This window comes from Rhagoletis zephyria, unplaced genomic scaffold, assembly GCF_001687245.7.
Source record: "Rhagoletis zephyria isolate East Lansing unplaced genomic scaffold, Rhagoletis_zephyria_1.1 Rzeph_scaffold_00422, whole genome shotgun sequence".
NCBI classification, from domain to species: Eukaryota; Metazoa; Arthropoda; class Insecta; order Diptera; family Tephritidae; genus Rhagoletis; species Rhagoletis zephyria.
Genome location: NW_016157506.1, coordinates 235,535 through 247,328, shown reverse-complemented (window position 1 = coordinate 247,328; position 11,794 = coordinate 235,535). Strand labels below are relative to the sequence as shown.

Here is an 11,794-nt window from a genome sequence, read left to right as displayed (position 1 = left end):
GTACATGTGATTTCAAAAGTATTTTCGAATGTATTTGTATTTTCAAAATATGTACCCTATAAACATTTTGGCGAACGTTCGAAAATTACCTTCGATATCCAATATGAATATCGAACTGAGAACGAACTCATAACCAACCCTAGTTTTCCAACGTTCATAGTGTATTGGAAATACATTCGAGATGGGTTCGAAAAAAAATTAAAACCATAGTAACAAGAGAGGAAGTGAAATCCAGCTCATTTTCGAATGGAAATATAATGCATCACTCTCTCTCATTAAAATTTCAATTCGATAATGGGCAGGACTTCGAATTCATAACGAAGGAAAAATTCTTTGGATAACGAAGGTTCCGTTTTGCTGGAGAATGGCCTAGTTCTCGAATCGAATACTAAGCTATTCCACATTCGTTATCAAAGGGGATGATTGAAAAAAATGTTAGTTTTCCAATCATTTTCGAATTGTTAACCAAGCCCAATATTTATTGGGTATTTTCTATTTAAATACCTTTTGTAAGGTATTTTGTATTTGTATTTCAAATAATTTTTATGTGAGTTATTTGTATTTTGTATTTAAATATTATTAAATAACTCAATGAGAGGGGAGACCAGGATGTTTGCATGTCTTTAAATAACAAAATATTCATTCGAACAAAAAATGGTGGGTAGGATTGTAAGTCAGGCAGATTCCGCAAAAAGCTTCGGAAGCATTGTCCGGAGAATGCATCAGACTACGCTGATCTTGCTTTGAAGTGCCATCAAAATAAATATAAATTGAGAAAGTTTTATTGTATGGCAATTGAGAAGTGCATGTTAAAAATTTTCGTAAATTCACAAAGGACATTTTGGCACATGCAGCAGTGCATAGCATGCCTTTAGGCACTTAGTGTTAGTAGTCGCGCCTAAACGATTATTTTACCATTTCATTTAATATCTCTGTAGATTACACGTGAAACAAAACTATAATTATTAAAAAAAACTCTGGATTTATTTCGAGAGGAGTGTGCAAAGCTCAGTGGTTAGCGCTTCTGACTTTGCACATCGATGATGCCGGTTCGATCCCTGCTGAAGTCTAGAAAAGTAAGTATGATGAGGAGATGTGGTGATCTCCGAAATACCTGCTATAACTTCTACCGCTTAGAATTTGCTGCTTTTTCCAATAAACAAACGTCGTACAAAGCTCAATTACAATATTTAGATATTGTATAATATTTATTTAATGGCGGCCATTCCGCGGTTGCAAATGGCAAACCCCTGTAATATTTCTCCTATATTTCTGATGTGTTTGTAAAGATTGCGATTTTCTGCAGTGAGTGTGCCGCAAGTGACTACCATTAATATTATCCAATAGATAATTATATACGCAAAGGTATTTATTAGCTATTTACCAACACACACATGGACATACAGGGGTGCATATCTTTTTCGCTAGCCTTATGAAACATTTATGTACATATGTAGGTCTCCAAATGAATACGTGTGTCAAGTTAGCACTACACTTTTCGAAATTGGAAAAGTTAACTACGGCATTAATTGTAGTGTTTTTGTTGTAAATTTGTTGTGGAAAGAAAAAATTTGTAGCTCTCGTTTTTTAAGAAAAAATGGTATGTAGTGCTAACTTGACACCATACACCTAGTCGATAGAATTGAGATATCGAGAAAGTTACTACGTAGCGCTTGAAATGATATTTAATAAAAGTAGGAAATAATAGATTTCGATGGGTACAACATTTTTTATTTATTTATATAATTACACAAATTAAAAGACTTATCTCAATTCCATCGACAATGGAAGTTAGCGCTACATACCATTTTTTCTTAAAAAACGAGAGCTACAAATTTTTTCTTTCCACAACAAATTTACAACAAAAACACTACAATTAATGCCGTAGTTAACTTTTCCAATTTCGAAAAGTGTAGTGCTAACTTGACACACGTCAAATGAATTCAGTTGTCACAATTGTATTCCTCCCGGCAAGTGCATGCGACAACGCTGTCACTGTCGCGTAAGTAATTGCAGCTAATAACTTGCATGTGCATAACTACACACTATATACATACAATTCTTTTACGCATGTTTTTTATATTTTAGTATATGGACTTTTTTCGCTCGAGTTTGACAACATTAATTTTTGTATGCCGTCATGAATTCCACGGATTGTACAAAGACATTTATGAAAGATGGTACATTCGTGATTAAATAAAGTACATCATACAATAATACAGTTCACCTATTTGTATATTTAAATTTAATCAAATACAAGTACATATAAACTATGTTTATTTTCTTTTCAGCTTCCGCGAGGAGCGGTTTGGCAAAGCCTCTTTCTGTTATGTGCGGTGCATTTTATTAATGGTGAGTAATTTTAAATTTTTTATTTTTTTTTGTTTTTTGTATAATATGAATTTATTTGTTCAATCTTTCTTTCGAAACTAACAATAAGTTTTCAAATCTTACAGACAGTCATTATATTTTAATTTTCTGCCGCAATGCTTAATTTTAAATAAAATATTTTCTTATACATTGTAAATTAAAAAACAAATAAATTTCGCATAAAAATATTTAAGACACAAACTATTATGCTTATAACTACTTTCATTACTTTGCTGTTACCTTCACCATTACCATTAGTATCGCTATTGCCACTGGCAGCGCATAAAAACTCGCCCCGCCTTTTATGTGCTGGCAAAACGAAATATACTTGTTCACTTTTTTGATATATTTTTATTTAATCATTAACACTAAGTAATGACAAACGCCTCGGATTTTCAGCAAACTTTTCGATTATTTCCTCCTGAATCATCTCGCGGTTTTCGGTAACGAGTTTTCTATGGACGCTCTCGAGTTCAGAAAGCCTTTCTTATCCTGTTGTGCTTCTGAGCCAGTAGAGTAAAACTCTACGAAGTGTACTAAACGTTCGCTCCACAGTTGCTGTTGTGCATGGAAAAGCGCTCAAAATGGAAATACACGTATTTATCGCTCGTAGAAATTCGTTTTCTTCCTTAAATAGATCTACAACTTCAACATCCTTCAAATCTTCTCCGGACAAGTTCATTTTATCTTTTTTCCATAAATTGTACCAAAGAATGAGTTCACAGCCCATATCTAGATCATAGATCTGTTGAAAATGCTTCTTTTGTACCTGNTCCATAAATTGTACCAAAGAATGAGTTCACTGCCCATATCTAGATCATAGATCTGTTGAAAATGCTTCTTTTGTACCTGTTCACTGGAACATTTAAGTTCTACCCAGAATTACAGCGGACGACGGTAAGGCGGTCTGCGGTAAGTGGACAGCTGAACAGTTGCCGCAATCAAATCCGTCAGAGTGAACACAATTCGGCGCACGACGCCTTCCGTCAGTTGTCATTTTGATTTGAAAATTATCATTAACGTACGTAGATTTTCTAGAAATAAAAATTTATGAAAATATTGGCAAACTTGTGGACTTAATAAACTTACTACAACCAACATTGTGCCGTCCCCGTTGGTTGGTAAAAATAGGAATAAATTTAAATCAACCGAAAAACGTCGCGGGAAAGGTCGCTACCGCTGCAATTAAGAGCTATTCCATATGCCTTTGTGAGTTTTAGTTTTGATAGCGGTTAACCGTCGACCGTTTTACCGTCGTCCGCTGCAATTCTGGGCTTGAATCGAATACAATGGGTGCAATCTAGACAGTGAAAAATCTGGAGTATTTTTTATTGGAAAAGCGTAGTTGTAAAGAGTCCGTTAGTGAATCCAGGTACGGTGCTATTATAGACGGCCGCCAGTACTCATTTTCAATCACTGATGGGGGTTACTTCTGTTTTTTTTGTTTACCTGCCAAATGTGGTAGAGAAATTTCTACTCCTAGATCGGTTATAATCATACGAGATTTTTTAATTAACTCCGTAGTGACTCCTTCTGCATTTTTGCGATCATAACCACTTAACCACTTCCAAAATATTTTCAATATGCTGACCAACGGCAATGAGGTCTAGTTATTGGCCTCGATAGCAAAATGTTTGCTGTAGGTTCCAGCAAGGTTGCATATTTAGCAATTGTTATTAAAGCAATGATGAACATCGGCCTTGTTATAGCAGCACACATTTGATACGTCGACTTTCTTGTGAAAAAGTTTTCCTGAATAGACAACTTTTCTAAAGCTTCCACAACTTTACAAAAATTTTCTGAAATCATCTTGTTTCACACAAAGGTGATATATTCGGAGCATAATTCCAGCGTTTCATTGATTCGCGAAAAAAAAGTTTATCACATCTTTTAAGGAAGAAATAGTATTTCTTATTTCTGGAACCTCGTTTAAGTCATTCACAACAAGATTTAACGGAAGAGGAAGTGTTTTTCTCGCTGTGGTTTTCCATCCTGTTCATCACAGAATGGTAAGAAACTGAAATGGGTGTTTCTTTCAATTCTATACCAATTCAGTGCTTAACGTTGTGCTTATTTCACTGTATCAACGATGAAAAACGCAAAAATAACGGGGGTTTTCTCGACCCTAAAGTTTCCCTTAAAGAGAACACTGAAGAACGGAGGGAAAAGGCACTTAATGCGCTCTACTCCTGTAAGGCTACAATTGGGAAAGACTGGGGGCTACGACCGCAGATAATACACTGGATTTATAAGGCGGTAATTATATATGGTGGGAGGCGGTTATGGGAGGCGGTTGACATCAAATCCTATGTACGAAACCTGCAAGCATGAATATGCACAACAGGGGCGGTTTACTCAACGCCCTAGGGGGCACTAGGGACACTCCTTGACATTCCACCCATAGACCTATACGTTAAAAGTACCGTATCTAACGACTTAGGGCGTCTAACAGTAACAGACTACGAATAACTTGCAAGGGTCACGCCACAATCCTCGACAGAGAGGCGGTGGAGTACAATAGCTCTTACTATCAGGACATGGAAACTGACTTCAATCGAAACTATCGAAACTTCGATGTCCTTTTTCCCGACAGAAGTGACCGGGAATTTAATATTGCTCTCACGGGCGTCTTCAAGATGGACATCGGAACAGGATCTGGAGTGTAATGAACGATTTGGTCTTATATATGCAGCTTTCGGTTCAAAAACCCAGATGCTAAATCTTTGGTACTGTACAAAAATTTAAAATTATTATAGAGTTAGATGTGTCAACAAACTTAGAAGAGGAAGAAGTAGCCAAGGATGACTACGACTTCTGGCAACAACACTAACAGCACGCCATCTTTCAAAAAAGGTAAAAAGGTCAACGAAAGGTGACGAAGTGAAGTCAAACCTATTAGAAGAGTGGGATCAGCTGAAAAAAGGCACAAATTTATCACAGCGCACGACAGTGCGCGCGAGTGACAAAAGCAGACACAGTAGCATGCTGAATTGACTCGCTTATATATACACGAGATTTGGAAGTTTTTATCCAGACGTACATTCGACATGTTTGAGGTATCGTTGGAAAGGTCTTGCAGAGTGTGCCGGTTTAACTCATTAAAAGCGAAAGCAAAAGAGAAAATTTAGAGGAACCAAATTTTGGAGGATACTAAAAGTGAGGTTATGTACAAAAATNTGACTCGCTTATATATACACGAGATTTGGAAGTTTTTATCCAGACGTACATTCGACATGTTTGAGGTATCGTTGGAAAGGTCTTGCAGAGTGTGCCGGTTTAACTCATTAAAAGCGAAAGCAAAAGAGAAAATTTAGAGGAACCAAATTTTGGAGGATACTAAAAGTGAGGTTATGTACAAAAATCCATAATAAAAAGTTTCGACCTCTATAAAGGGGTGTCTGTACGAGCTGAAACATATATGTAACACTCTTGAATCTTTGTTATGTAATAAAAATTTGCATAACAGAAATTCGAGCGTGACATATATATAACACTAGCGTTTAAAGAGTTAAGGGGGTATGTGGGTATACCCAACATATTTAGTGTTATTCCCTAGGTCAATACCTTTCCNGTGCCGGTTTAACTCATTAAAAGCGAAAGCAAAAGAGAAAATTTAGAGGAACCAAATTTTGGAGGATACTAAAAGTGAGGTTATGTACAAAAATCCATAATAAAAAGTTTCGACCTCTATAAAGGGGTGTCTGTACGAGCTGAAACATAAACGTTACCTTATATATTGAGTTCCGGCAACTAGTTGGAAAGATATAGTGCTAAATTGATTTTGGTTCGTGTCTCCACTACCAGATGCTTTGATATATATGTGACGTCTGAACGTACAATATTTTTTTTCAAACTTTCAGGAATTAAAATTCAAAAATAAGTAATTTTTAAACTACCACCAGTGTTGCCACTATTGGTATTTTCCGACCAAATTTGNGTTACCTTATATATTGAGTTCCGGCAACTAGTTGGAAAGATATAGTGCTAAATTGATTTTGGTTCGTGTCTCCACTACCAGATGCTTTGATATATATGTGACGTCTGAACGTACATTCATTTAATATTTTTTTTTCAAACTTTCAGGAATTAAAATTCAAAAATAAGTAATTTTTAAACTACCACCAGTGTTGCCACTATTGGTATTTTCCGACCAAATTTGGTAGCTTATTTTTCATTTGGTAGATTGGTTGGCAAAGTAAGATTTTGGTAGGATAGTTGAATTAATTTTTTAAATTCTTAATTATAAAATTATATATTTCAAACATCATTTTGCATATAAATATTTGCCAATTGTACCTTTTAAACATTTTCCAATCCTGCCTTTAAAAATAAGAAACCTAATTGGTTTGGCAACTGATGGAGCCAATGTTATGGTTGGAGACTTGAGTGGGCTGAAAACATTATTGAGTGCAGAAACCGATTTATTTTATATAAAGTGCACATGCCACTCACTTCACCTTTACTCAAGCTACGCTTGTAAAAAATTGCCGAAAAGCATTGAGACACTGGGCCTCATGCATAAAAAGTGAGCTTAAGCTCAGACTCCATTTTTGCACTGATGAGGTGAGCTCAAACTCTAGAATTTGTACTGAAAATCGAGTCGTAGCTTGAGCTCACTTTTTATGCATGAGGCCCACTGTGCCGCAACATATATAGTTTCTTTTCCCACAGTCCTAAGGGGATACATGAACTGAAGGAATTTCAGGACTACTGTTCGGTAAAACGCCACAAATTCTTGGGCATATCTCAAACTCGATGGCTTTCACTAGGAAGCGTTGTGTTGAGAATAGTTGAGCAGTGGGATAGATTGAAACTTTATTTTGTTTACTGCTTTTACAAAGTAAACGGTGTGCGATCTGCAGACCTTGCAGAAGGAATGTGTTGCAAAACCAAATGCTATTTTTTATTTCTATCGTATATTTTGCCCATAATTAACAATCTTAACAAAGAGTTCCAAGCTGAAATCTCTCGTTTGCCATACTTATGTGCAAAGCACATTAACTCATAATTTTGAGTAACTTCATTAAAAAAGATGCGATCAGTACCATATTAATGTTGATTTTAAAAATGAAGATAATCATGTTAAAATATCGGACATTTTTGTTGGAACGAAAGCTGAGATGTTTATGAAAAGTAATGTGAATTGTTCTGGAATCCTTGGGGTTAAAACCAATATATTAAAGTTTTACATGGAGTTTTTGGGCCAAATAAATTTAAGATTTCATTTCAAGCGTGAAGATATAAAACTTTTCCAAATAATGACACCAGCCAAGGTAGTTTCTAAAGAAGATTTACCAATTTTACCTCTTTTGTTAAAGTTTCCCCATCTCATAGATTGCGATCCTGATATAATAACCACGCAGTGGAATTTACTGAGGCTAAGTGAGCTTGATATTTCCAGCGATCTGGATATTGATATGTTTTGGGAAAAAGTGTATTCTATTAAAAATGGAATGAATGAAAATAGCTTAATGCATCTCGCCAATTTTGTTTTTAATATAATTTCATTACCACATAGCTCTGCGGCTGTAAAACGCAAATTTTTAACGCTTTCTTTGTTAAAAGCTAAACTAAGAAATAAACTTAAGATTGACAGTATCAATAGCATAATGTTATGCAAGGAACTTGTAAACAAAAAATTATAGTTTAAATAAAATTATAGTTTAAAAAACTAAAACCTCGCTATTATAATTTCCATTCGTACTGTCATCAGGTATGTAACTTGAGAATAGAAATCGCTGCATCTTTTAGGCGAAAGTGTGCAAGCCAAGTTTGATGTACCTTATTTTAAAGCAAAATTTGAGTTAAATTATGATAATAATAAGTGACCGAAATATAAAGTCATTGCAAGCTGGCACACTTTTAATTATTTTATTATGCTTATAAATATTTAACAATTGTCGCCACTTCCATACCTTCCGAAAATTTCGAAGTCTTCTCAAAAGAACAGAGAAAAAACTGGGATTTGTAACTGTTTAAATCAATTAATACATTTCACTGTGAGTTATTACTTGAACACTGATCGAGTTACGATTGTTTCATTTTCTTGTTGTATATTTTTAATTCAAAGAAACTGTTGATATTTTCATTCGATGCACCGAAAATATCGATGTTTTTATACGAGACATTGATATGTATCGATGCTATATTTCGATGCATCAAATCGAAGAAAACATCGATGTATTTTTTTGACTTGCATCCCTAACTCAGGGCCATTTTCCTCTTCAAATGACATACATATATTTCAGTAAAAAGTGTCCCAAGTAAAATAATTTTTTTTAAACAACTGCAGTTTTGTTTTTCGTTTGTGGCTAATCGCCTGGCATTTTTAAGACCTTAAACTATAAGTAGGGATGACGCGATACCATGCAGGTATCGATAATTTTACTTGGGAGTAATATCGACTCCTGAAAAATATCGGTACTAAAGTATCGATACCTACTTGTATCGTTACTTTTGGCTATGAAGGCGTTCCGTATGAACAGAGTTAAATTTCATTTTCTTAAATAATAAATTAGTCATCCTCTGGGAACTCTAAACTTCTGATAATAAAAGTGAATAATATACGAACTCAAAATAAATAAAACATCGTTACATAGCAAAACGATATATTTAATGATGAATGGTATATAACACAGGTAAAGCATTGAAAAAAATTTATTCGTAGCACATTTTAGCGAAAAAGGTCTTCTTTTGTTGTTTTTGCCAAGAATAGTTTTCTCAACTAATTTATTGTTGCCCCTGCTTTCGAACTAATAATACACTCAGAAAAAGGGTTAGTTATAATTACCAAGATTTGGTTATAGTGACCAAGTGGCATAGTTGGATATGGCGAAATAAATATCTAGTTCACGAAAGTCTGCAATTTATTTGAGACTTCTAGTCGGGACAAATGTATATTTGTTAATAATTACAAAACGACTACCTTGAGTGGACAATATTGTTAGCTGAACAAAATCATTGTTGAGCAAATATAAACATTGCTATGGTTGATACAAGATTTCAATTAATTTTGTGAACTTGCTGTAGACTTGAATCAGCTAACCGTTTATAATTGGAAAAAAGTTTCAGTTTGACACAAATAAAAATTTACTCGATGGTTGTTGTGTTTACTTTCTTCTTTTATTTGCATATATTAAGCATAAAAACTACATACATATTTACATAAATAGCTACTAGTGTAAATAATACATATGTATATGATGAAACAGGAACAGTCGTGCGAAAACCCAGGTCAATATCTGCTGGAAGTGCTGGTTTAAGTATGCTGCTTTGCTTTTTCCTAGGCTAAATAGATACTTTCAAATCATAATTCACATGAATTATATATTCACTGAGAAACCCCGGTTGCCATCAAACTTTATATTTTTAAATAACTATGCGCACACCGAAACAACTCGCGGCGATGGAAACACTGAAACTGAGACAAACAAGTCTGGGCATGTCATAGCACACACTTTTCTTTCTCTACCTATCGCAGTGATCGACATGCCATAGCTTACTGTGCGCTCTGTGGCCACACACGTGTTTCACCCATATCCGAACAGCGGTAGCGGAGCAATGATTTCCACGCACACAGTCTCATTCATTGAATCGTTTTTATGCAATGCTCGGCATACTAGCGCATTCAAACGATTCAATATGTGGGACTGTGTGCCAGTGTTGCCAGTAACTGGGTTAATAAAATGCCGTCCAAATATGATCTAAATCCCATTTTATACTAAAGTTATAACAGAAATCCCGCTCTGTATGTATCTATTATTCATAAAATGCTTTCGGATGAAAAACCACAATCATGTATATAGTAGATATGCAATATACATACGGCAACTTAGCAGCTTCAAGTGATAGGGATTTTTGTTTTGAAATTCCTTAATACTCTTCTCTACAACCATAACAAGTTAACAATTGTAGAAAACTTAAAGTGCAACAAATTTAGTTCAACTTCTGGAGGTGAATTTCGTACGTTTTTTAGCCACTGCAATTTTAGTCTGATAACGTGCAAATTTCAAGTGGCTACGAATTACCGTTAATTTTTTAGAATTTTTTTTGTTGCATTGGCTTCCATATAATGAATAAACTCAAATTATTTGTATATGGATGAAAACCGCAAAACCTTTGGCGAAAAAAATTCTAAAAAATCAACGGTAACTTTCAGTCACTTGAAACTTGCACATTATCAGACCAAAATTGATTGGGCTAAACAACTGTGTACTCAAAAAAATTCTAACACTTCCGAGAAAAAAGTTTGAAACTAAGGTGAAAATTTGTGGCACTTTTTTGAAGTTTTCTACAAATTGTTAAACTTGGGTTTATATGGGGTTTGTTAGAGAAAAAACTGTATTTTAATTGAAAATTCTTAAAAATAAATAAATAACATAAGTGGCACACAATATCACTTTGAAATGGTGTGCTATAGATATGACCGATACTGTACATAGCCTTTATATGGGTCCCTCCACGTCAAAACGCATGCCGCTTTGCCCAAAAGTGGTGGAGAGTCATCGTTATTTTTAAGATGTAAAAAGTGAGATATTTTTACGTAGAATCGAAGGTTATCTGGCGCTTATAAAAAAAATAGCAATTCGGTACTAAGTCACCATTTTCCGACCAGTCTCAAATTTTCCTATTAATCGTTTATGAAAATCTATATAAGCGACAAAAATCGTAATATGTATATGTTTTTGGGGTCACTGAACCCGAATCCGGGTCAGTTTGGTCTCACGAGGTCAGTATCGAGGTCATTTGGAGGTCAACTAAACGAACTATTGAAACCTCGAAAGTGAATCCAATCCAACTGATTAAAATTTTCTATGAAATATTATCGAAGTGATTTTGGAAAAATCTTTAGAAAAATCATGACATTCGAAATTGTATATTGATTTCTATAAAGGGTACCTAGTTTTACTCCTGAGTAAAACATTATTTTTATAGTACTGCCTAAAAGAGACTATTTTCTTTTTAAATTTTTACAAAAAATTTTACAATAATAAAATTGGTGTAAATTTAAAAAACTCCACATATCGATGGTCCTCTGCAATAACGGCATAACTCAAAATTTCATGTTTTTGAGTTTTATATCGGGATAACCATATTTTTCTGTGGCAAATCGACATACGCTTGTTGTTACGAATCCGCATAACCGAAGTAGGCAACCCTTACTACTTAACAGTGGTACATGTCTCACATTTATCATGATAGGTTAGTGATGCTTCAATGTGAAATAACGACAATTTTAGTATTGTGCCGCTGTTCAGCAATGCAAATGGAGTTTTATTCGTTTAACTACTCAGGAGTTGTTACTTATTTCGTATTTTTGCTGTCCAAAACTTACTAAATCTTTAGAAAAAGTCATAATTTGGAAGCTTACAAATTTTCCCAACAGAATGACTGCAAATAATCCGGAATAATTACGTTCCAAGAC

The 11,794-nt window shown here is 34.5% G+C and overlaps 1 protein-coding gene across 1 annotated transcript in view; it reads left to right on the top strand.

Moving 5' to 3' along the window:
- Positions 1-2,292: 2,292 nt before the first annotated feature.
- The window catches only part of LOC108359618 (uncharacterized), a 67,894-nt gene continuing 58,392 nt past the window's right edge, over positions 2,293-11,794 (top strand). The window contains 1 exon segment of the mRNA XM_017611548.1: positions 2,293-2,352. The gene's annotated coding sequence lies outside the window, so the exon portion shown is untranslated.